General features: G+C 44.8%; 1 long non-coding RNA gene across 1 annotated transcript in view; it reads right to left on the bottom strand.

Annotated features, from left to right (window-relative positions):
* Nucleotides 1–372: 372 nt before the first annotated feature.
* LOC125940057 (uncharacterized) overlaps nucleotides 373–27,701 on the bottom strand; it is a 42,781-nt gene continuing 15,452 nt past the window's right edge. Inside the window, exons 2-5 of the long non-coding RNA XR_007463309.1 lie at nucleotides 26,629–26,789; nucleotides 14,991–15,145; nucleotides 5,392–5,406; nucleotides 373–449 (exon numbers count right to left, since the gene is read on the bottom strand). This is a non-coding gene — a long non-coding RNA (uncharacterized LOC125940057). The remainder of the gene's footprint in view (nucleotides 450–5,391; nucleotides 5,407–14,990; nucleotides 15,146–26,628; nucleotides 26,790–27,701) is intronic.

The raw sequence follows: 27,701 nt of genomic DNA, 5'->3' as shown, positions 1-27,701 counted from the left end.
AGCAGCCGACCCTTCCTGCACCTAAAGTGTTAACTCATCTCTCAGCTGTCACTATTAAAAGACCAGAAGGTGTGTCAATTGCTTCAATGCGAAGAACTCGGTGACCGTTTGCCATCACAATTACTGCGACTCGTGCACGTTTCCCAAGCAAAAGCAACCCATGGGAATATGTGGTCATTACGTCTGTTTGTAGGAGATACAAGAATAGTGCGCAATTTCGTTATATACTGAAAATAACAAACGGAATGTACGACTACTACAAATTGTCGAACCTATAGAGCATACAATTTAGCTAAAGTGTATCCTGCTTTTCTACGCGTAAGGACAGGTGCTTGATCGATTTTTTAAGACGAATCGAACATCACTACTCACTTCTTTGAGTCGCTTGAAGAATTTTCCCCTTTATAGCCTCAAGGGGGGAAAGTATACGCAACGAAACATTCAAGGACCTGTAACAAAAATCTCACTAGACAAAGTCTACATAACGAAATTACGAATATTTTTGTCTGTCGATTACATGATCAGCAAACTGCACTGATACACTTTTAAAAATTTTTATTCTCTTTGATACCACAGTTGATAAATAAATCCAACGCACTCTTTGTTTACACCAAGAATCCGGAGGTAGCCGAACAAACGGCCATTGCACTCGCCATGCTAGATCCACAGCACTCGATAATCTATAGTGATTCTAGGGCAGCCACTTGCGCTTTTGTTAGGGGAGTGGTAGGTGCGATGGTTTCGAAGTTACTCGAACGTACATCCATTCGTCTCCACTCTATCTATAGTCTGGTCCCCATCCCATTTGGGCGATTTTGTGGGAGGACAGCGGAACCATAACGAATTCGCTCATAGGGCGGCGCGAGGACTTGCCAGCCGCGCTCCCCTGGAGACCCCTTCGTCTCCTCCTAAGGCCTTTAAAGATCAACTTCAGACATATAATGAGCTCACCAAGCACTTTTATTTAGGACGTAGAAAATTCTCCCTTCCAAACATGGGACTTAACAGGGCACAGTCAGTCACTCTCTGCTTGCTACAGGCGAACTGGTACCCCAATCCTTGGCGTATGAGCCCAATCAACCCAGACTACAACGGAACTTTTATTTGTGCACAGTGTGGTGGACATGTGAACTTGGGACACATGTGGGGATGCGCAACGCAGGCCTCCTGTCTGGAGGACAGAACAAGTGGGACTACGCTCTTAAGAGCAGCGATCCACAAGACCAGCTCTGGGCTGTCCAGAAGGCCCGCAAAGCGGCGGAGAGCCCCCCTTCCCGACGTGGGAGGTGCCCTCTACACATTGACGAACAGTCGGGTGTCATTTAGGACCCTTTTCGGAAATAAACTTTCACCACTACCACCACCACCACCACGTGGTTTTGCCTCCTTCGGTGTCGCCGTCGCCGTGAATTTCCGCCCAATATGTATACATATGCTATATGGTACCTATACGTATGCTATATGATAGATGTTATATTACACAACCGAAGAAGCTGTTAAGACCAGTGTTAAGTTGAGGACTGATGTATTCTGCAGAGTTCTTGTTCGAAATGCAGCGTGCATGCAGCGGGCATTAAAAACTGTAAAACAATGTGCGGTCTCTGTGAAAGGAATGTAATTTGAATGGCACCACTGCTTAAGGGCAGCACATTCGCACTTGTACGACTACATCAGGAGGCATTACACAGCTTGTTAATGTATTCTAGGGCACCGGACATTTTTGGCACCAGCATATGTCGCATCCGTGTACACTCGTGCCCACGTTTACTTAGAACAACATCGGAGGACCCAATGCACCAAGCTAAACCTTGATATCGCAATTAGTGGTTCGTTCTTCGGGCGGCGCTGCCATGATTGGGTTAGCGCTTTTCTTTAAACCCGTTCGGTGTGAAATATTATCCGTAAAGTAGTGCCAAGGTAAATCGGATGCACATAATCTTTATCAAAAGTGAACAAGAATACTATGCTGTTACGGTGCAACCAAGAGTGGTGCCAGTCAGAAGATCGAAGACGATTTGACATGTAGAGGTAGAATCGGTCTCGCTAGCAATCTTCTTTGTGTATTGCTGCCTCTCTTGTATATATTGTAAATACACCTGTATATGTGACTTCCGCAGCGTAACAAATTGGTGGAGGTGCTGGGTACCCACGAGAAACAACAATGGAGCTCGGCGGTAGTCGTCACTTAGGACAGGACCACATGACCGACGACACAGGACCCGAAATTATGCGGCCCGCATCAACGCCTACCACCCCGACGGTTGTCCTGGCTCAGCCGCGGTATCTAGGAACGTGCTGCTGCACCGACCACCTCGCCGAGGAAGACTGGATTGCTAAGTATTAGCGTGTAAGTGCCCACAACAAATGGTATCCCACGGTTATGTTGGGTAACTTGGTCTTCTACCTACAAGGCACGGCGAACGTGTGATATGACAACCACGAGGAAGAGCTTAACGACTAGGACACGTGCAAATGGAAGCTGAAGGACTTGCTCGGCTGTCCTGCCAGACGGAAGAGCGCCGCTAAGAAAGAACTAGCGGCCCGCGTCCAAGCAAATTCACAGTCATACGTCTGTACACGTATGTCTGAGCCAGTCAGACGTACTGGCTCTGTGCCGTAAGACATACAGCGACATGCCTGAGTCAGACAAGGTTAGGCATGTATTTAAGGGGATCGCTGACAGCGTTTTCAACCTGATCATGTGCAAACACTGTGAAACGGTACAGGACATCATAAAAGAGCGTCAAAGCTTTGAGCAGGCCGAGAGCCACCGCAAACCAACGCCGTTCGCACGTCTACCGAACACAGCTGTGACATCCTCTTGTGACGACAGGATAGGAATGCAGCGATCATCATGATCAGATGATCATACGCGGGTAGTGTGGCGAAAACTTGAAGCCATGGCTCCTTCAGTCTTTTTTTCCTGACTCAGTGAGCCGAACAACTTGCCTAAAGCACAATTTGCGCAGGCGAAAAACTCGCTAATCTTGGAATTCTTCTGTATGTGCCATTGCCGCTTCACAGCTGTTTATGCTCCTTGTCGCGCACCGTGCCCGATACAGTCCCGACGCACACGTGCGGAAAACTAAGCGATGACGCTCCCGCAGGTGACGTTGCACTGACGACTTGACCGCAAAATGCTCTGGTCACTTTGCCGGCCAAACAAAATTTAATGGACGTTGTAGTCGATGGCGTCAGTGTCACAGCGCTTATTGACACTGCCGCGCGCATATCCGTGATGAGTGTCCGCTTGCGCCAATGCCTGAACAAAGTTCTCACACTCGCTGCGTCAACTACCCTGCGCGTCGCCAACGGAGGAATGCCTACCGTGCTTGGTATGTGCACTGCTCGCATTGGCATTGCGGGGCGCCTAACCACTGTGTTGTTTGCCGTTTTCGAACAATGCCCCTAGGACGTTATACTCGGCTTAGACTTTTTGTCGTCCAATTCAGCCCTCTTTGACGGCGCGTCTAGTGTCATTTAGCTTGAACTGCCTCATGACAGCTATATTCCACCAGTCACACAACCAAGGCTATGCTCTCCAAAGACATCCGCCTGTCACCTCAAGCCACTACGTACGCCACTATAATGTATTTCCCATCTGTCTCCTGACGGCGTCGATGTGCTATGTCACACCGCTTGAAAGGAATTTGGCCGTTCATCATACCGTGCTCACCGTTACAGGCAACCAGACAAGCACTGGCTTGTCTGAAAAGCTGCTGCCGCAATAGACAGGACCCTACACGATACGGCACCGCTTCTACTGGCTAGGCCTTTACCGCTGCGTGTACCGCTACGTTGCAGCCTGTGCGCTCTGTCAGCGCCGCAAAAAACCTGCTGTGCTGCCCTCTGGACACCTTCATCCCATCGATGTGCCCTCGAGACCATTCTTTAGCGTTGGTCTCGATCTTCTCGGCCCTTTTCCGACGTCGAACGCTGGCAATAAGTGGGTCGTTGTCGCGACCCGGCACGCGATTACGCGACCCGGCAGGCGATCAAGCGAGCTTTGCGCACAAGCTGGGCAACTTAGGTGGCAGCTTTCCGTTTATATGACGTCATCCTCCATCACGGCGCACCCCGGCAGCTCCTCACTGATCGCGGCCAATACTTGTCGCGCGTTGTTGAATACCTACTTCGCTCCGGTTCTTTTGAGCACAAGCTGAGACCGCTGGTTTCTCATCCTTTTACATTCTGTTCGGCCGGCACCTTACTTTTCCCTTTGACAGACTGCTTCCTTTCTCGACGAACACTCCTACTGAATATGCTCAGACGTCTTCGCCCGGGCTCGCACGGCACGCCAGATTGCCGGCTCGCGGCTCACTGAGTCTCAGGCCGCACATAAAATCCGGTACGACAGCCCACATCTGGACGTTCGATTATCTCCTGGCTTCGTTTTGCTCGTATAGACACCTTGTCACCGCGTCGGCTTGTCTGAAAAGCTGCTGCTGTAATACACAGGACGCTGCACGATATTGCGTCAGCTTGGCGATGTGAACTACGAGATCGCTTCATTAGACTGCCGTGTCTCCACTAACGCTATGCATGTGTATCGGTTGAAAGGTTACTTTGCCGCGAGTTGACATCCCTTATAGTTAGCACCGAGACGGCGCCTTTGAAGCGGGGGTTATGTTATGGCGCAACCAAGAGTGGTGCCAGTCAGAAGAAGACAATTTAACGTGTACAGGTAGAGTCGGTCTCGCCAGTCATTTTCTTTATGTATCGTTACATCTCTTGTATATCCTACAAATAAACATGTATGTGTGACTTCCGATCTCCGTCTCAGGCATGGCTTGTCAATGTTAGCATGATGCTGTGAAGTAATATGCAATATTCTCCGAGTCCGTGGGCCTGCAACGATAGTTCTTGTGAAGAAAAATGTTTGCAGCAGTCGCTTTTACTTTAGCTACCACCGCATTAGGTACGCTTTCCTATATTAGGACGGCTGAAGAGCAATTGGCTTTTAAAAAAGAGCTGGTATCGCGTCGGCCGTTTTCGTAGCTGTACTGTCGTTACCCCTTATGAAACACGTGCACAAGATTTAGTTTAGGACACTACTGCCTTTTATGTTATATGTAAAAAACAAGGGGTATCGTGTTACAAAACTTTTTTAAATCAATTATTTTTGTGGCCGGATAATTGTGGCTGCAAAAGCACTTGCTGGATGGAGGTTCTTCTCCTGAGCAAATGGCGGTTTATAAGAATTCTCTATGAGAAAATGCGCCTGCGCTAAGCTGTGCCCGACGGTTCTGAAACTCAAGATGATTAAAATAATTTTTAACTTTGTACAAAAGCTTCTGTTTTAGCCTACATAGCCCGAATGCGAATTTAAAAAGTTGTTTTATTTGTCTTAGAGTTGAAAGTCATGAAAAAATTATGGAGAGAATAACTCACCAAAGCTTGGGTGCGCTGAAACACCAAAACAAATACAATAAAACGATTTGTTATACAAAGAAAACTACTATATCTGTGCTTCAATCACGAACGAACTCTCATGCTCGCGTGTGTACAATGCGGAACCTTGAGATACATGTAGTTAAATATGGGGTTTTACGTGACAAAACTACGACCTATTGTGAGGCACGCCAGATACATGTAGTTATTATCAGCGGCAGTTCACAGAGAGACCCCTCGAGTATGCGCATATATTCTTTTAAATATTATTTCAGAAGGATGCTCTTCTGTCCAAAATTTATTGATTCGATAGCAACTGTCATGCTGTTCTTATTGCCAGTGAACAAGAAAAGGTAGATAAAGTATGAAGGAAGGTTCGGAGGGAGGTTAACCGGAAGTGCACCTGGTTGGGCGCCCTGCAAAGAGGAAAGAGTTTCGGAAGCAGAAAGATGACCAATAGAAAAGGAACCTTCACTAAACACTGACGCCCACAACAAAAGTGCCATTAGGCGAAATGCGATCAGAAAGGCGACTGTATTAAAAAACATGAAAGGTCTAAAACATCTGTAAAAAACACTTAGTAAAGGCATTAGGTCAGATCCGTTCCTGTTATTCGCGATCTTGCTCACAAAAATAGTTACACTTGTATGTATTCATCATGAAATTTCTTGTCGATAAGGAAGACTACGTTCAACTAAGCAAAGTTTCAGTGCGTGATCAAGTGAGGTAGTGCGTTTTGGAAAAGTTAGAACGCGTGAAGCGTTAATATAACAAATATGTGTACGTATAATTTATATATAATAAATATTAACACCATAAATAACATATGTGGGTTGCATTACTTTAAGCGGTGGAAACCAGTTGCACAATAAATCATGAAGAAAATTAGAATTTTGGCTAAAGATTCACTAATAATGTTTTTAGCTACTTGGTTGATGGAAAACATTACAATTGACGAATTGTACCCGGCTAGTCAGACGTCAACAAAGAACTGCCGTTACAGAAACTATTGAAACGTCAGTGATAACTGATTTGAGGTGCCAAGCACTGGTTGTTACTAGTCGCAAGATTGCTGGTGCCCTCAGCATACAAAACAAATTTTGACTTATTACCAATAGTGGTAAGTTGATTGGTTGAAAAACATTATTGAGACTGTGGTTGGTCAATAAAAAATAACAATAACTCTAAACGCTACCTTCTCGCATGCCAGTCATGATTTTGATTAAAAAAGGAGACTTATGCATACGCTTGCAAGTGAGAGTGTGGGTTGCAAGTAAAACTTGGGAAAAATTAGTTTCGTGCCACAAACGCTACAGAATTGCAGTTTTGATGCTAGCGTTAATTGATTGGCACCGTCGAAAGCTATTGGAGAATCGGTGTAACTATACCTTACTGTTTCATTTCAAAGGACTTATCAATAAGTTCGTTCTCAGTTAGCACGTAGACGTACGCTAATGAGATTTGCTCACGAATTTGATTTGATTAGCAAATACCGTCGATAAGCTATTGGAGCAATAGAAGCCGTAGATAATTTACCAATTAATCTATTTTCACACGCACTGACTGTGAACAACTAGGCAACGCAAAAAAAATGTACTGTTTCATTTCAAAGGTCTAAATCAATCGGCGGCACCACCACCACATCTGCACCACCAACGACGATTAGCGAGGGGAAGTTCACAGCCTGGGCTGGAGGAGCCGTACCCGCTTCTCGGTAGACTAGGGTGCCTCGATGCCAGCGCCGCCGTTCAGTTCGTTCTCAGTTAGCACGTAGAGTTCGAGGCACAGTGCGCGCGGATGCTTGACGTGGAGTGTTCAGCCGCATGAACAAGCTATCAAGTGCATGAGATTTGCTCACGCGAATTTGATTGATAACTCCTGCATTTGACAAAATTAAACATTTAAATAAGAAAGTATTCCATCCTCGCTCACGTTACGTTCGCTCACGAACTAAGTAAGCGCTGCACCGATGCTGTCTGAGTAGCGTATGGTTTGCGAGCGCGCGTCGCATAGGCTTTTTTCGTTTTGATGGGCGCAGTCTGTACCTATATTTTAAGGACTGACGAAGATGCTTAGCCGCGAAATAGTCTTACATTAGCTACGAATCGTCACGTAAGCCACCTATTTTCCTTTTTCACGGGAAGCACACATCGTGTGTGTCTCTCTTTTTTTTTTTTTTTTTCGGTACTGGTTATTTGGGACTAAAGAACGCAGTGCTTCGTCTGGGGAGAGCGGCTGTTTTGTACGTGGTAAGCGAAACATTGTGATTTTCTCTGATTTCTCAGGAGATATCTTGCGGACCTCAGGGTGTTACGTTACATAGCTGATTTTTTAGACTTGTACATATTTGTAGCGTGGTGATCGTAAGCCGATGGTCATTCGTGCTCATTCCCGATCGTAGTGGGTACTGTGACGGTCTTTAAATGCCTGTGCACGGTATGCCCAGGTGTAGTAGAGTTAAGGGGCATCATGGGACCAAAATGTTTCGGCGCTTTCTGGCATGGTGTCTGTTGTAGCCTGTGCATTTCTTCGAAACGTGTGAAGCGAGGTAATACAGCATTGCTTCTGCTAAAATTTATTTTTAAGCACTGTAATGGGTTCTCTGTATTTACAAGGCAACTTTTCATATCAATAATCACTTTTGTTGTTTTACCTGTACTTAGAAACACTTTGAAGAGGACCAGTACGAGGGAAGTCGACAGGATGGGCGCCGTCTGTTAAAGTCAACAGCCCTACATCATCATGGACTATATTTTCGAAGTGAAAAACATTGCTAATCTGTATTTGACTGTCTTAGTTTCATTTACGGTTTTCGTACGTGATATGTATGCAGTGTTGTTTTTCATGAACAACTAGGCAACGCAAAAAAAATGTTAGTCACGAGACTAAAGCATTATTGGGCGAACTGTTTCCAAGCAAAGAAAACAATACAAAGCACAACGATAGCGGTGGTTACGGTCACCGGCCGTCTAAATCAGATCGGCGGCACCGACCACCACATCTGCACCACCAAACGACGATGACAGCCACGCGAGCGGCCATAGCGAGGGGAAGTTCAAACACAGCCTGGGCTTGGAGGAGCCGTACCCGCTTCTCGCGTAGACGCACCTGCCTCCGTTGTGAAATGTGGTCGTCGTGACTATCATGACAACTTGCACAGTACGATTCCGTAGCAATGGCCAATGGCTGTAACAGTGACGCACAAGCTAACGAATGCAAGAGCAGGTGAACAGATCTTGTTACTTGCAAGGTCCGATTGGATTCGGGAACGCGGATGAAAGGAAAAGTCCGCCGGCACAAATTTTCGAACAGCGGTCGTACGAAAACTTGAATTATGGATATAATTGGTACGTTCGTTGCCTGATAGTTTGGAAGTAGAACTGTTTTGAACACCACTTTGTGCTCGCGACGAAGACGACGTGTCTTCGCCGCGACTGTCTAGGCGCCATAACGTTCTGACTTGACGATCTTGTAGAAATTCAGTAGCTTGCCGACTTCATTCTCATTACGACAGATCTTCGCTTACTCTAAGCGCCACCTTTTTGTTAAGGTGGCATCTCCTTCAGGGTAGTTATATAAATCCAGAAGATTGAACGCATCGCCCGCAATGCGTTTCATTGTGTGTCTAAGTTTTCTGGCTTTGGACATGTTGCTATCAACTTATTTACACAAACCCAGCCCATCCTAACTACCGGATATGTACTTCTCCGTCGATGTCTGGGCATTTGATGCGATTAATCGTGTGCAAGACAGTTGACCAGGAACAGGTTTTCCCAACAAGACTGCGTGCTTCAGTTTACCGATGTTCTAGCTCATCCGGTCATCCTAGTGTATGTCATACCAGGTGACGCAGGTCCCTCGTAAGAAGGAAGTGACATTCTCCATTAAAAATGTACTGTCACAATTCTTGTAACTGCGAACACGTCCTTACATGGGTATCTCTTCGCTAACTTCCACGCCATTCGTGCTACATTATGTCACTGGGCCTTGAACATGCGATAGTATTGTCACGTTGTCGGGACGGCGTACAATAACACACTGTCAAAAGTGTGACTTGAAAACGTTAACTTTCATTGTGGGAACCTGTGCACAGAAAAAAAGTGGCACCCCAAGCACAATGAGATCGTCGAGGAGAGTCTGCTATCGTCGAAATCTGATCTGCGCAGCAAGCGCGTCGGCTTTATTGATGACTCGTCGAACGTTTCAGCTTAATATATGGTGCCCACGTGCCTTCCAGAAAGTACAGCACTATTTGTGTCACGCATAAAATCTGCCTGCACAAAGTTTGGCGTGAACACAACAGACAGAACCGAGGACAACACTCGAACAAGGTTCCAAGTCACGCAGGCACACCCTACACTTAGCGACAACATCAAGCTGTTAGCTGGTCAAAAGCAGTCCCCGAAAAAAAAAAAACGGATAAGGACGTACACGTATCAGTTCGACAGCTGGCAGGCACGGTGGTGCCGTTTGCGTTTAGCTGGCCATCTCGGACGAGATATTACAGCCGTCCTTGCGGAGTGTCCATTTCGGTGGACGAAGAAGGTCGTATGCTCTGTAGCTCCACAAAATATATTCGGAAGAAAGCTTCAATTTACAGCTATTTACAAGTGACTAGGAGACAGGCAGGCAAACAGAAACCGAGATGGAGTCGTAACGTGCGCGCACGTTTATCCAATTCTTCCTTATCGAATGAAAACATGAAAGCGTTTTTGTCTCGACTCTGTGAAAATATGTCAAGTTTTATGAACAATTCACTAAACAAATCGCACATGAAACCCGACGCGCCTTCGTATGTCTTCGTCTAGGTCGGTCTTCGGCCAGTCACGCTACGCACTTTAGTCATGAAACTTGAAAGCCAATTTTGATGGAAATGGTGCCCTAAATGTTTTCCTACAGAATTGCGAGAAAGCAGTCTAGATAGGAATCTATAAATGGTTTTCCAGGTGAATTAAAGCAATGCAATATACTGCTGATATATACGCGTATTGACCCTTTTCGCGGCGATCCAGTGAGCGCTGCCATGTTTGATCACGTGGTGACGCGTCCATTGCTTGCCTCAACTGCCTCCGTTGCCTCCTTGTTTACAATGGAAGTGTATGACGCCGGAGCGTCTTAGAAAACCTCTGTTTTCGGAGATATCGTAGACGGTGACTAGGTGGACGACAGGAAGCTTTGATCACAGCTTCAGAGAACATGCAAAAGTGCTTTCGGAGCTAATTAAGCTATGTCTAAACGGCGCAAGCAGCGTATCTGGTGCTTGTTCTAAAAGCGGGGCTAAATATGTATTCCAAGCTATCCAACAATTCCGCTCATGAATTCAGTCAGGATTAGTGTGTTTTGCTCTTTGTTCTTTATTCAGCAAATATTTTGAAGCAGTGGTTTATCAGTTTCTGACAGTGAAGTTCCTCGGTGCGGCCACTATCTCATTATTTTCTGCCTAATCGCTCGCGGGTGTGCTCAGTTCCGATAGATTTGTTCTTGCTGCGCACAAGGCTTGAAATGTAGCTGTTTTGTGCATTGTAATCATCATCATCATCATTATCATCATCATCATCATCAACAGCCGCCGATATTTATGTCCACTGCAGGACGAAGGCCTCTCCCTGCGATCTCCAATTAACCCTGTCTTGCGCTAGCGTATTCCAACTTACGCCTGCGAATTTCCTAACCTAATCGTCCCACCTGACTTTCTGCCGTCCTCGACTGCGCTTCCCTTCTCTTGGTATCCATTCTGTAACCCTAATGGTCCACCGGGTATCCATCTAACGCATTACATGGCCTGCCCAGCTCCATTTCTTCCGCTCAATGTCAACTAGAATATCGTCTACCCCCATTTGTTCTCTGATCCACACCGCTCTCTTCCTGTCTCTTAACATTACTCCTAAGATTTTTCATTCCATCGCTCTTTGTGTGGTCCTTAACATTGTTCTCGAGCTTCTTTGTTAACATCCGAATTTCTGCCCCATATGTTAGCACCGGTAGAATGCAATGATTCTACACTTTTCTTTTCAACGACAGTGGTAAGCTCCCAGTCAGGATTTGGCAATGCCTGCCGTATGCACTCCAACCTAATTTTATTCTTCTGTAAATTTCTTTCTCATGATCAGGGTCCCCTGGGAGTAATTGACCTAGATAAACATATTCCTTTACAGACTCTAGAGGCTGACTGGCCATCCTGAATTCTTGTTCCCTTGCCAGGCTATTGAACATTATCTTTGTCTTCTGCATATTCATCTTCAACCCAATTCTTGCACTTTCTCGATGAAGGTCCTCAATCATTTGTTGTAATTCCTCTCCATTGTTGCTCAATAGGACAATGTCATCAGCAAACTGAAGGTTGCTGAGATATTCGCCGTCGATCCTCACTCCTAATCCTTCCCAGTCTAAGAGCTTGAATACTTCTTCTAAGCATGCAGTGAATAGCATTGGAGAGATTGTGTCTCCTTGCCTGACCCCTTTCTTGATAGGTATCTTTCTACTTTTCTTGTGGAGATCCAAGGTAGCTGTGGAATCCTTGTAGATATTTGCAAAGATATTCACGTATGCCTCCTCTACTCCTTGATTACGCAATGCCTCTATGACTGCTGGTATCTCTACTGAATCGAATGCCTTTTCATAATCTATGAAAGCCATATAGAAAGGTTGATTGTACTCCGCAAATTTCTCGATTGACTGATTGATGACATGGGTATGGTCCATCGTAGAATATCCCTTCCTGAAGCCAGCCTGTTCCCTTGGTTGACTGAAGTCAAGTGTTGTCCTGATTCTATTGGAAATTATCATGGTGAATATTTATACAATACTGAAAGCAAGCTAATGGGTCTGTAATTCTTCAATTCTTTAACGTCTCCCTTCTTATGGATAAGTATAATGTTGGCGTTCTTCCAGCTCTCTGGTACACTTAAAGTTGTGAGGCATTGCGTATAAAGGGCCGCAAGCTTTTCAAGCATGATATCTCCTCCATCTTTGATTAAATCTACTGTTATTCCATCTTCTCCAGGCGCTTTTCCCCTGGTCATGTCTTTCAAGGCCCTTCTAACTTCATCGCAAGTTATAGAAGGAGCTTCTGTATCCGGTTCATCACTATTTCGAATGAAAGTAGCTTGGCTGTTTTGGCTACTGTACAGGTCAGTATAGAATTCTTCTGCTGCTTTTACTATGTCATCGAAATTGCTGATGATATTACCATGCTTATCTTTCAGTGCATACATCTTGCCTTGTCCTATGCCTAGTTTTCTTCTCACTGATTTCATGTTGTGTCCATATTTTACGGCTTCCTCAATTTTTCCCACGTTATAATTTCGAATATCCCTTACTTTCTTCTGCATATTTGTTTGCGAGCACCAGCCTGAATTGGTCTGCTTTCACCCTTACTGCGTCTAGGTTGCCTGTTTCCTCTTGACTAATTTCACTCTTTCTCTCTTCGAATTGAGAGAAATCCTAGACCTCACTAACCTATGGTCACTGCCTTTTACTTTACCTAAAACTTCTACATTCTGCACTATGCTTGGATCGGCAGAGAGTATGAAATTATTTCATTCCTTGTTTCCCCATTAGGGCTTTTCCAGGTCCACTTCCTGAAGAATGTATTCATTATTCGGAGCCTATTCCTTTCCGCGAATTGCACCAACATCTCTCTTCTTGCATTCCTAGAATCGATGCCGTAGTTTCCAATTGCTTGCTCGCCAACCTGCTTTTTGCCCACTTTTGCATTGAAGTCGCCCATGACTACAGTATACTGAGTTTGCACCTATCTCATTGCTAATTCCACATCTTCATAAAACTGTTCCATCTCATCATCATCGGGACTGGAAGTGGGGGCGTTGGCTTGTACTACCTTCATTTTGTACCTCCTATTCAGCTTTATTATGATGACTGCTACCCTCTCACTAATGCTGTAAAATTCATCAATGGTGCCCGCTATGTTGTTATGGACTAGAAATCCTACCCCGGATTCTCTCTTATCTGAAAGACCTCTGTAGCAGAGGACGTGGCCGTTAGTCAGCACTGTGTAAGCTTCACCAGTTCTTCTAACCTCACTAAGGCCAATAATATCCCAGGCAATGCCTGATAATTCCTCAAATAGTCCTGCTAAGCTAGCCTCACTCGAGAGGGTGCGCGTGTTGAACGTTGCCAGGTTCAGTTTCCATTGGCGGCCTGTCCGGACCCAGAGATTATTAGCACCCTCTGCCACGTCGCAGGTCTGACCACCGCCTTGGTCAGGTGCTCCGCAGCCACTGGGGACTGAGGGCCATGGGTTTATTGTCGGAGTAATCAGGGAGGTAGTGGCCGAATGCTGCACCAGGGAGGCCAATTCCTGTTCTGGTGAGGGAGTGACTTTGATGAAGCTTAGTGGGCCTGCCTAGTTTGGTTGCACCTGAACTAGTATAGCCCCACTAGCTCTCGGCAATATGTATTTTTTTATTTGCATGTGTCAGGCACCACTCCATGCCTGAAAATTTAGTGGAATGGAGCAGGATTCGAACTTACGACCTTCAGATTTGAGGTCGGGTGTTCTACCTCTACTCCACGCCTTGCATTGTAATACCTTGTAGCAAATATATATTACAGCTAGTAACTTGCTTACCCTTGTGGACCGTCACGAAACATTCAGCTTCGATTCGTGCGCCATCGGTGTAGCCCATCATTTAAGGTGCGTATACAGTGCGCACATATTCAAGTGTGCGCCCATTCACTTATTCTTGATACGTCGGCGATAGAGTGGGTGTAAGTTTTCTTGCCATTTGGGACAGATGTGTATAGATAACGTGCATGACAGGAAGCGGCGCTACTCCCGTTGTCATTGTTTAACGAGTGGTACTCACTCTTGCTGACGTTCGGGGAATGAAGCCCTTTCTTTGAAGGTTAGCGATACAAGGCTGGCGGATGAGCAAATTTCTGTATCCTCGAGCAAAGCCGTACATCACGAAGTGCCGGTAACACGTTCGGACAGTTGCAGCAGCGGTCCACGAAATTGGCCACACAGATTCATTGTATTCCTTAACATGCCAGTCACTATTTTTGTAGCCAACTACTGCACACGTCTTCAATCAACATGATTCAATCTAGCATGATTGGAGCATAGTGTGTTAGCGAAAATTCAATTGCATTTCCGACAGCTGATCGCACAGAAGCAAGGTAGAAGCGGTAATGGTTTCTTATTCGTGCGCGGTCGCTGCGAAGTATGGCGCGCCGCCGTTAGCGCCATCTCGTTCCTCTAAAACAAACTGCTCTGCGAAAAGGGTCAATAAGGCAGAAATACGCGCAAGTACGCCTCCTCAAGAGAGTGTTGGACATCTCCATTAGGACTGTTAAGCAAATGGTATGTTTATTTAAATTATATAACAAAAAAGTTTTACAGAAGGCATGGGAGATGTAGTATTCATCACAATGTCAGAAATTTTATTACTGCTTGCCATTTTGGTAGTACACATAAACAGCGTAGAACTACTTAACGTGAACGGCAACTTGAAAAACACGTTTTATGAGGTTAACGATCGTCTCCCTCTCAGGGAAAACTATAAAAAAGTAAAATAATGTAACACAGCAACGTGCGCTTTGGTTGCCAAATGTTGCTCATATTTGCTGAGTCTTACCTTTCGCCCATTATGAGATATTCGAGGGTTCTTTCAGATGTTTGCTTTGCCCTGTCTGATTTGAAATAAGCTGATTGCACGCAGTATACTGATTGGTTAATAGTGCCCCCCAGATATATGTAGGCGAGGTTAATCATTTTCTCGGAGCTAATCATCTGGAACAATAATATATATTAAATGACACCTCTTATATTTGCTAGAATAAACTTTTGTTGTTAGATACAGACAGTTTCTCAACACTACATTTGGCGTTTGGGAATAACATTTACTATAACGCAAATACAATTTTTCGAAAATTTTACAGCCATCTGGAAAATACCTTCAGTATTACGAATTCTACTAAGCAGGCATGACGTCATCATTGCTCAACATCAATTTAACAAGTTAGAACGTGTGCCATAGAGAGAGTATAGAAACAATAAGGAACCTTTTTTACTTCGACACCTCTGTATTTTGCTTTTTCGCACCAGTAGCGTCTGCCTCATTTTTTAAACCAACTGAACAGGCGCCGTTTCGCAATGTGCTCCACGTCTTAAAAATTGTATGAATTAAGTGAACACAAAGTGAATCCTAATTTATCTCTTGCCAATTCTTACATTTCTGTAGCGTATACAATTGTGAAACAAACAAAAGCATTCCATCAAATAGCGTTAAATATTAGGTCAAAATCACAAGCGCCGATTCATATTTACCGACTCAAGAAATCGGTGACGCATATCGCTCCTATGGGCAAAAGTTAGTCCAGGGACGGAATGAAGAGAAAATAAAATGCATTTTCCACACGACAATTTCGTTTTCTTCCACAACTGTAATATTCACTAAATTTTAACTCAACATTCATGTCATCAATGCAATTGTTTTTTAGCTACCAACGGTTTAAAACAGGGGAGCCAGAATTTACAGAGACAGATCAGTAGTTATTACCAATCATTATGGCACTTCAACCTGCACTGCACATCAGTGACATCGTCAACCTAGATGAATAACTAATTGTGTATAACCAGCCTATTAAAGTACTGGTATTTTCAGCCTAAATTACAATTTTATAATTGAAGTAACAGTCTTGAGAGATTCTCGGCTGTCCCTATATTTGTGTTCAGTCACAGCCACAAAATACAATAGATTTCCATTTTGTACGCTCTTAAATGTAAGTTTATTACTACTACAAGTACATTATGTAATTACACTCTGATCAGTGAACTCATATATATTATATAAGCATCCTATCGGCATTGCTTAGCAAATTTAAGGAAGTGTATAATACAACTGGTTATAGTCTCAGTTTTTATTGATAAATATGCGCGGATTTAACCGCGAACTGCTTCAGCAGCGGTATTAAAAATATTGGCAAAGTAAAAAAGAAATTGCATGGGCCAGTATGTTGGCCTGCAGTATGAATGAATAAATAAAAATGTGGTTGATCCCTCTTATATAGGAATCGGTATAGAACACGAAAGTGAAACGTGTCTTCACAGAAGTAGTGTAATGTTTATTGCACATTGATATATAATGTCTATTGGTGTTTTGTGGCTAAAGCGCCCTTAGGCGTTGATGCACCCACGCTGACGCCTGGTGGCACGTCTCCTCCATCACGACTACCAACGTCGATGACCATGAGCAACCGTCGTGCATATGGAAGCTGCACTACGCTGCACACGCTAGCACAACGCGAAAGACGAAGCACGTAACTGACACACTAATACAACGCACAAGACAAAGCACGTAACTGAATCGTCACCGAGTCAAATCAGCGCGTACAGCGCGTCGTAATTGCAGCCTCCGCGATCAACTTCAGAAACATTTTCAGAGCTAATTGCGGAGGCCACGCTCCGCTGCGCTGAGTACGGTGAACGCCACCTAGGTGGCGTTGGTAGTGCTTCTTGATGCCAGCGTCCCTTCGAATGCTGGCATCGAGGCGTCGTAGTGCTGAGACCACCGAAGCGTTCACTGTCGGTGCGCGTTAGTGTCATAATGCAGTACTTCTCTTTTCTGCTCGTAGGCGGCGGCAACGCCCCGAGCAAGAGCGCGGGTACACGGAGGAGTGTTAAGCCCAGACTACACGTACGCTTGCGGACGCGCGTAAGCTCGCGTCTACGCGCCTTGCGGTTGCCGCGCCCAGCGTGGAATGGCGGTTTGCATCCACAAATACGCGCGACAGCGCGCGCTCACTGGCCTCACTTGTTTACACCTTGACAGACGCCACTTCGTATTTCGTTGTTGGCAGTGATTCAAAATGCTTCGATATCTATAAACGCAATTGTTATCTTTTTGGAGCTGTTAGATCAGCACAAAAAGTGAAGAAGAAGCACTTTCTTGCATGGTATAATTCTGCTTAACTGAGAGTTGAATGTACCGCGCCGTCGCTGCGTAGCCAGGCACGCCGACGCGAGGCAGCCCAGGCGCGCGATAACTGAGAGGAGCTGATCACCGAGATCGCGCCGCGTTTCGACGCGTACGAGCCGTGCCGCACCGTCTGCGCATGCGTGGGCGCGCGGACGCGAGCTTGCGCGCGTTTGCAAGCGTACGTGTGGTCTGGGCTTTAGATATATAAGGCGCGTCTGTGTAGCTCTCTGCAAATGCGTTTGTGGCGCAATGGGTTAAACGCTCGGCGATCTATCGTCGCGGACCGAGAGGTCGTGGGTTCGATTTCCAAATTTTGCATGTTTGTGGAACTTTTTCTTCTGGTTTCTTTCTTTGTATTATGTTCTATGACGTATTTCCGTGACGGAAATACGTCAGTGAAGTCTTGGTGGACCCCGGCATAAAACACTTTCGTGTTAAAAAATAAATAAAATGGAAAGTGTACGAGTGGTCACAATATGTCACCTTTACTTGGGAGTGCGGAGAGTTGCGAGCATGCGCTACTCTCGATGGAGGAGAGAGACGACTGGCGGCACGGCAAACGAGGATTTAATATATACAGGAGAGGTAGAAGCACGCAACACACAACACTGAAACTGAAACTCAAAACTAAGGCACGCGAAACTAAAATTGATTCAACAAAAGTCTTCACTGGAACTCAAACAGCAAACTCACATTAACTATAAACTACTTAAACAAAACTATCTCAGTTTCGGAGCCTCGCTCCGCCTTAAATTCTCTCGGTCAGTCTTAGCGCGGATTCTTCAGAGTCTAGCCACCCTGCATTCGGCCTAACTGCGTCGCAAACAAAAACATGGGCTCTTACGGACCGCTGACTTGAAGTTCCTTACGTCGGGTCCAAGTCGTATTGCTTCAGGTGTCGATGCTGCCGTAGATGCTGACGACTCGCGTTGTCTCTTTTTCGGCGGTGAGCTCGTCGGTTCGTCGGTTATGAGCTCGTCAGCTCGTCAGCGATGACGCTCGGCGTTGCTTAGGCCCACCTGCCTAGGCCTAGCGTCGGGATGCGTCGCAACTTCTTCAGGAGTGCCGACGTGTCGTCCCGAGGAGATTCGAAAGTGCCGGTCTGCCGCAGAAGGGGGATCCTCTCTGGGGTGCCTGGTCCTGCCGTGAGAAGCTGCAGCCCGTCCAGGAGCCTCGCCCGAATTTGCCGAGGTCGACGGCCACACCTTGGACGGCCAGCGTCGCGAACTCAACCAGACCCCCAAGTCTCCCGTCGCCAGAACATAGCTGAAGATGCGACCTTCCTGACCCGGTGCCACGTTGAAACTCCACGGACAGCGCCGTTCATCCCTCGATTATGCCTCCTCTCACGCGCCTCGCGCGCTCGCGCCGTTCCGAACACCTGGCATCGCGTGCTCCTCTTCTTTTTCGCGCCACAGGCGGCCTCTTACATGTGACACAATTATCAAATATTGCTACACATTTAGCGACGTTCGCCGCCGTTGTATTCACCGTTATCTTTCGTAGATAAGACATATTTCGCTCCTTGCATTTAAAGAACATGATGGTAGAGTCGGAGAAAGGAGGACCAGTGCTGGATTAGCACCGAGAAAGACATAAAAAGCCTACAAGATAGCTGGCCTCTATTTTGGTGCCGGCATAGTGGGCCACCTGTTGCCTTCCGCTTTGCTCTCTGGGATATTGCGCGTTGTCCATGTCAGATAAGTTCAAGATTTGCTGGTCCTGGCTTGGGTGGTTCAGAATGGGATGCCTGCGAGCGTTTTGACATCAGCTTCTGCCAGGAACAACCAGTGGCCTGCGCCATGAGACTGACAGCTATTCCGAATTGCCGTCATAATCATCATCACCAGCCTACATAACTGTCCACTTCAGGACGAAGGCCTCTCCCTGCGATCTCCAATTACCCCTGTTTTGCGCTAGCTGATTCCAACTTGTCCCTGCAAATGTCCTAACTTCATCACCCCACCTAGTTTTCTGCCGTCCTCGACTGCGCTTCCCTTCTCTTGGCACCCACTCTAACTCTAATGGTTCACCGGTTATCTATCCTACGCATTACATGGCCTGCCCAGCTCCACTTTTTCTTCTTAATGTCAATTAGAATATCGGCTATCCCCGTTTGCTCTCTGATCCACACTGCTCTCCTCCTGTCTCTTAACGTTAGGCCCAATATTTTTCGTTCCATCGCTTTGTGCGGTCCTTCACTTGTTCTCGAGCTTCTTTGTTAACATCCGAGTTTCTGCCCCATAAGTTAGCACCAGCAGAATGCAATGATCCTACACTTTTCCTTTCAGCGACAGTGGAAACCTCCCAGTCAGGATTTGCTAATGCCGGCAGTATGCACTCCAACCCATTTTATTCTAATGTAAGTTTCCTTCTTATCATCAGGGCCCCTTGTGAGTAATTTACCTAGATAAACGTGCACCTTTACCGACTCTACAGGCTGACTGGCGACCTTGAATTCTTGTTACCTTGCCAGGCTGTTGAAGATTATCTTTGTCTTCTGCATTTTATTCTTCAAACCCACTCTTACACTTTCTCTGCTTTTTTCTCGGTCCTCAATCATTTGTTGCAATTCTTCGCCATTGTTGCTGAACTGGACAATGTGATCTGCAAACCGACGGTTGCTGATATATTTGCCGTTGATCCTCACTCCTAAGCCTTCTCAGTCTAAGATCTTCAATACTTCTTAAAAGCATGCAGTGAATAGCATTGAAGAGTTTGTGTCTCCTTGCCTGACCTCTTTCTTGATATGTAACTTTCTACTTTTCTTGTGGAGAACCAAGGCACCTGTGGAATCTTTGTAGATATTTGCCAAGATATTCAAGTATTCCTCCTATACTCCTTGATTACGCAATGCCTCTATGACTGCTGGTATCTCTATTCAATCAAATGCTTATTATAATCCATGAAAACCATATAGAGAGGTTCATTGTACTCTGCAGATTTCTCGATTACCTGATTGATGACATGAATATGATATATCGTAGAATATTCCTGCCTTAAGTCAGCCTGTTCTCTTGATTGAGTGAAGTAAAGTGTTGCCCTGATTCTATCAAAAAATATCTTCGTGATTATTTTACACAACACTGAAAGCAAGGTAATTGGTATATAATTATTCAATTGGTTAACGTCACAGTTCTTATGGATTGGTATAATGTTGGCGTTCTTCCAGCTCTCTGGTACACTTGAACTCATGAGGCATTGCGTATAAAGAGCCGCAAGCTTTTCAAGCATGTTCTCTCCTTCATATTTGAATAAATCGACTGCTATTCCGTCTTTTCCTGCAGCTTTTCCTGTGATTGTGTATTGCAAGGCCCTTCTAACTTCATCACTAGTTATAGAAGGAGCCTCTGTGTCCTGTTCATCACTACATCGTATTAATGTAGCTTGGCTGCCCTGGGCACTTTACAGGTCAGTGTAGAATTCTTCCGCTGCTTTCACGATGTCATCAAAATTGCTGATATCCTTACCCTGCTTATCGGTCAGTGCATATATCTTGCCTTGTCCTACGCCAAGATTCCTTCTCACTGATTTCATGCTGCGTCCATATTTTACTGCTTCCTCAATCTTTTCCATGTTATATTTTCTAATATCCCTTACTTTCTTCTTGTTGATCTGCTTTGACAGTTTACCTGTCACTTTACCTGATGTCTTGAGTTCGACACTTTCATGTTTTTTCGTTTCTTTATTAGGCCCTTTGTTACTTGGGAGAGCTTACCTACTGGTTGTATTGGTGCATTACCTCCCACTTCAATTGTTGCTTCTGAGATCATCCTAGTTAGGGTTTCATTCATTACCTCTATGTTGTGTTCATCTTCCTGTTCTACAGCTGCATATTTGTTGGCGACCACCAGCCTGAATTGGTCTGCTTTTATCCTTACTGCGTCAAGGTTTGCCTGCTTCTACCTGATCAAATTTTATTTTTTTCTCTGTTCAAATTGAGAGAAATATGAGACATCACTAACTACCTATGGTGATTGCATTTTACCCTACCTAACACTTCTACATCCTGCACTATGCTAAGACAGGCAGAGTGTATGAAATCTATTTCCTTCCTTGTTTCTACATTAGGGCTTTTCCAGGTACACTGCACTTCCTGAAGAAAGTATTTATTATTCAGAGCCTATTCCTTTCCGCGAATTCTAGCAACATCTCTACCCGTCGTGGTTGCTCAGTGGCTATGGTGTTGGGCTGCTGAGCTCGAGGTCGCGGGATCGAGTCCCGGCCACGGCGGCCGCATTTCGATGGGGGCGAAATGGGAAAATACCGGTGTACTTAGATTTAGGTGCAGGTTAGAGAACTTCAGGTGGTCCAAATTTCCGGAGTTCCCAGCACTACGGCGTGCCTGGTTTTGGCACGTAAAACCCCAGAAACCCCGTAAAACCCCACGATGCCGTCGTCCCGATGCCATTGTGTTCTCTCCATCACCCTAATTCCAGCTTTGTAACCGGATTCTCATCGCAACGTCGTTGTCCCGTCTTGTAATCATACATTCGTCGCCATTCCATTGTCCCCATGCCGTTGTGAGCGTTCCCTTATCGCCATTTCATCGTAGCATTCCAATTCTCCTCATACAATGGTCATCACGCCATCGTCCTGCTCTCTTCATACCATGGTCCTCATGTTGCCATCAATCGTTTCATTTCATAATTTTGAAATGTTCGTCATCATTTCGAAATTTTCGTTCCAGTTTCACTTCAACGTCGACTTCAGGCCGTCTACAACGTTCTATTGATGGTATCCCTTCATCCTCATTCCATCGTCTTTACTGCGTCGTCATTATACAGTCATAATCATGGTTTAGTTATCTTGCCGACCCTCGCGAGCGAGTGTTGGAGTAAAGTGGGCTGATCCCGGACGCCGCCTTAGTCGCATATAGCCGAAACAGTGTAAATCATAGAATGGCCTTTAAGGGTTTAGATGAATCTGTCTGAAGCACAACGGTGGGTTTCAAGATTGCTTGAATAGTCATCGTATTAACTTCCACAGTCATCCTGGGATGCCATTATGCTGACTTTTCTCACCTTAATATTAGTCCCCACTTTTTTTTCCAGATTGTCAAATGCACATTTCATCTGTCTTATTTATCGGAAACAGCTCAATCCTCCAGTCACGTGCTTGAAGTATTCAAGAAATGTTTAGGATAGTACTTTAAATTAGCAGCCACAAAAGGAGAGCGATGCCTTTAAAGCTTATGCAGCTCGCCAGCAACTATTACTTCTATTACACGAAAGGAAAGCACTGTGCTGTGTCTAGGCATATCCAAGATTGAGACTAACGATTTGCATCACGAGTACGCTCAAGTTATTGCACCACTTTGTAGCCGTGTTCAAGGTATCCGAATCATATACAAGTTTCCTCTCTAGCATTCGCAACTGGTTGTGCTTTAGCTAGAATTATTTCAGCAAAACCCATCTGACAATGACTGCCGAGGTTAATGCGATCAACATTCAAGCACTGTAGCAATGCGCCATATTGTTGAGGACTGCTTTATTTATAATCTGTAGTAATCTTTCGCAGATATCTATTGCTTCGGCTGTATATGACTTACAGTGCCTAGGGGATCAGCACCCTGTGCTATGACTACCACTCGCCGGGGCCAGCAGTGACCATGACTGCGCGGCAACGACGCACCGGCGCTGACGACAATGGGATGACAAAAACGAATGACGTCGATGTAACAACAGCAAAGAAGCAAATACGATGACGTCGTGAGAACAACAAAATTAGGATTCTCAAACGATTATATGGGGCAAGCATGACAGCGTGATGATGATGGCTAGAATATAGACGACTGTATAACGGCAATGGCGTGACAATAATTGTATTACCTCAACAGCGTGACGGTGACATCGCGACGACGATGGTATGGCGACAACTGGCTGACAAAACTGGAATGACGACGGCATCACCTCAACGGTGTTGCAACAAATTCACGACAAAGACTGTACGTGTACGTACATGGCGATGACGGAACGATAGCTTATGATAACGACTGTATGGCGATGTCTCTATGGCTACAATGGCGTAATTACGACGGCGTTACAACGATTCATTGACGACGACGGAACAATCACGGCGGCATCAAAACACGGTGTGACAGTGAATGCATGACGGTGACGCATACCGACGGCGACATAATACCAGCGGCATATTAGCCAGTGAATTACGTTTGCATGGTTACGGTGGAATGACGAAGCTGTGACGTCTATACGGAACGACGGTATCACCATGACGGTAAAACGATAACGGGATGGCGACGACTGTACGATGGCAATGGCGTCACCATGACGTGAAAACTAGTCAGATGGTGCATAGAGGATGACTACAATGGAAAGACCACGACTGCATGATCACAAGCACAAACTAAATTGGCAAAATTATTACACAACTTTAATCACTGTGTCCGTGTAAGAGCTTAGGCAGGCTCAAAGTGCCTAAAGTAGGTAAATGATGCAAATCGTTTTCAAAATTATAACAGTGTTTCGTTAACGGGACTATTTAGGGATCAAGTTGGAGCAGAAAAATAGAAGGTGAAAAGCTCAACTTTTGAGTTAGTTTTCTGCTCATTTTCAATTTATTTCACCAAAACTAAAGATTCTATTTTGAGTAATATGGCATAACTATCTGTGAGCTCTGGTGTATTTATTATTTTTCCATTTGATGCCCTTGCAACGACATGTTAACCTGCGTAATGAATTACTTCTGTCAGTTAGGGTTCAAATGTTGACTAGATAATAACCGACATACTTGCTAACGAGCAAAAATATCCGCCGTTGCATGATCCTGAACCTCTCCTTCAAGGTCACTTATTCAAATGTTTATAAATGTTCATGAATGTTCAAACGCATAATTGTCTTGAAATAAGTATACTGATTTTCTCGGAGACTCAGGTCAGAATGGACGTGCGTGAATTTTTCTCCATCCTTTACATAGTTAGGCACTGAATGAAAACAGTGTTTCTTAAGTCCACAAAACAATCCTCACTGGTTTTCCGCCATGATTCGGACACTTGTCAGTGAAGGCATTTTTATTATAATAGAGTAATCCCTTTTATAGCTACTCTTGCAGTGTTCTGCGATTAAGTATGTCACTTTTTGTATATGGTTTCTCTAATACTAGCATATGTTCTTTTTCCTAAGAGGTGAAACAATTGATCAATTTACTTCGTACCAATGCTATTCTTTTTCTAGGAAAAAAAATGTTGAAATTATCTACGTTTTATGACTTTGAATATGTTCTCGTTTCGTCCTTTTCACAAGTGTGTCAGGTACTGTTCTGTCATATTAGTGCTACAGTAACACAATATTTTTTCCAAAAGGTTGCAGTTAGTATATCTACACAAATTTTTGTCACCTTGTATTTTGTTAACTTGTTTTTACAGTATCTTTTTCTGTATGTAGTTTTAAAAGCATCTCTTATATGACAATTCAACCACACGTTATCAGTCATGTTAGGAGACAACTGCAACAACAACACAACAAACATACGGTTTTATTATTTGTCGTTAAGGAAAGGCTGCCTACAGTGCTCACCTATTCCGCGGCAAGTCTTACGGTAGCCAGACTAGGAGATGCGTTAACAGATGTGGGGGTATCGAACCCATGTGCGGAAATTAGCCGTGTAGGGACATTTTAGAAATCATTTAAAGAGATGTCACCCAACAAATTTCTTCGAAGGCATACATGTCTTCAAAAGCCCACAATAAAAACACAGAACATGTGTTTCTTCTCGTTATAGTGCACCAAAGAAGCTAATAGTTGGGGTAACCGCCATTGCATTACACTATCAAATAAACAAGCCTACATGTTTTATGTTAGTAGCTATGGGCTAAGCACAAAGGTATGCCTGCTTCCTCGTCAAGGTACACTCCGGCAGAGACACAAGAAACCCTATTGAAGCAAGAATTCCGCGTAATAAGTAAGAGCTACTGCTTTGTGTACCAAGCGGAAGCGGTCTGATGTATCACTCTCTTGGAAGAACTTACACCACTGTAAATGAGAGTTCCTTTTCAATGAAAGGGTTCCACGTTAGCGAGAAATGCCGACACAAAGCGCTTTGTCTTTATTCCGATGAATGAAAGATCTGGGGCGCTATAACGTAAAATGATTCCAAACTGTTTTGATTCCAAACTCCTGACGTCAAATTTACGTAACCACCGACGCAAGCATCGGGCGATGGCCCGCAGCGTTCTCTGAACAACCCCATCAAACACTCTCCTCGTTTGTAGGAGGTCACCTTTGTTCGCTTTCAAAACCAATAACATTGGCTACACTCAGCGTTTTTTTATCTAATTGGCTGACAAGAGTCGGGGAGCACGCTCTAGTGGAGAAGGTTTCGATGGGGCCGAGCCAGCACAGTGAAAATAGATAACCACATGAAGAGGGTGGTGCCGGCTTCTCCGATTGGTCCGCTTCGCCTTACTTAGCTTGCGGTGGCTGGTCGAAAATCGCGGTGGCGTGCAACGGAAGGATAAGAATGCCGCTAAAACGGATCCTCAGCAATAAAGAGTTGGCAGAGCGATGTCGTATGCATGCCGAAAGGGCTCGATAACATTTTACTGCCACGAAAAAAGGTTTATCATGCACAAATAAATACATGCTCACCGGCAGGTGCGAGTAGCGAGGGCCTGAGCGATCGCTGGGCAGCCACCTTCTATTTCTTTCGGAACGGGGCAGTCTGTGGCTATTCAGAAACATTTTCAGTTTTGTTCGTCATAATAATGCATTTTTTTGCGTACACGTCACTTTGACGTGCGAGTTTTCGCGGTTTCGTTTGGTCGCGTGACAGACAGGCGAAGTGGGCGTAGCGAGAAAACATTGAACCAATAGCAGAGTGCTAATGGTGAAAAGGCGTCGAATCAGGAATGTGAATTTTTATTTGTGCGGTTTAATCATGCATAATCAGTGTGTACACGTTATATCAGATGGGGAGCCTACACGGTTTTCATGACGTCGCGTGACAGACAGGCGAAGTTGGAAGTGGCCCGAAAACCTTTTGACCAATCGTGGAGGCTGATTACAGAAATTGGAATCAAAACAGTTTGGAATCATTTTACGTTATAGCGCCCCAGTTTGCATAAGGCTAGAGGAATAGTTAAACTGTATTCAGTTAAAGTGCAGCTTTCTTCGTTACATTGTATTAGCTCGTCGAATCTGTTAACAGCGATGGTTGTTCTGCCTCCGTTCGTTTATATATCCACCCCGTGGCTGCTTTTTAGGTAAAGTTATGCAACAACGCTTACATATTTACCACTAATGTCTGCTATCGGAAAATGCATGTAGAGCAAACCTACCGGCCAAGCGTTTTGGTACTCGGAGAGATCTGGTGTGTTTACTCCGCCCTGTGCGGGCTCCTGATGAGCAGCTTGCATGACAGCGAACGACCATAAGGTCAACATTTGGAGGAGTGCCATTTCCTTGTTGTGGAGTCTCTATTTTGGTGTTTTGACTATATCTGAAACGATATAGCAGCTTCAGTTCACTTCTTGCACACACTCATTTGAAGAAGCGATGGCTTTTTGTGAATAGTATAACAAAGTTATTTGACCAAATATATCATTTTATGCAACACCTCAGGAACATAAGTTCAGGTGCGACGCTTGTGACGGAAAACTCAATTAGGCGAAGCTTTTCACGCGTTTGCGCATATGATGTTCAATGACATTCTTCACATTCTTGACATTCATATGGTGTTGAATGACACAAAGTGTTTTCATTCTTAGAAGGCTTCATAAATTTGCCCACAATTGCTCCTTTAAAAAAACGTTCTCAACAGGGCTGATAACTTGTTCCTCTTTCCTGTATTTAGCCTTAGACTTTTAGCTCTTAGACCTTTATCCTGAGAGGCCAGCCTGTCCACAAATCTCGCCCTTGTGAAAACAGGTGAAAAAGCATGCACATGCAAGAAGGTGCTAGTGCTGTCGCTGTTCGATGCTTTGGCGATAACTGCACGGAAACATTTGGTTTATGCCCTCCATATTTCCACTTCGTCTCTCATGCTTTCGTCCGTTTTATGACGGCAGTGTTTACATATAATTTCCCATTGATACCCTCGAAAATCAGTCCGGAAAATGAGTCCCACTTTTCAAAAAAGTCATGTAGCGTCAGTGGGACAAATACTTCTCACATATTAAAACAAAACGGCTTGTTGTACAGATGTGTAATTAGTTGCAAACTACTTCCAAGCACCTCATTTACTTAAACCGCACAAAAAAATGGAAGGAGTTTTGGTTCACGTGGGATGTGGTCAGAAATATTGTTTACATTGAGATTTTAGAGCCTCAGTGTGACAGTTGCGTTGAACGAACTTTTTGAAACACAATTTATTGTCAGTGGGGCAAATGCGTCCCACTTTGTAAAAATCAAC

This window comes from Dermacentor silvarum, chromosome 9 (assembly GCF_013339745.2).
Source record: "Dermacentor silvarum isolate Dsil-2018 chromosome 9, BIME_Dsil_1.4, whole genome shotgun sequence".
Classification (NCBI taxonomy): Eukaryota; Metazoa; Arthropoda; class Arachnida; order Ixodida; family Ixodidae; genus Dermacentor; species Dermacentor silvarum.
The sequence above is the reverse complement of the archived record's forward strand: the minus strand, read 5'-3'. Positions and strand labels throughout refer to the sequence as shown.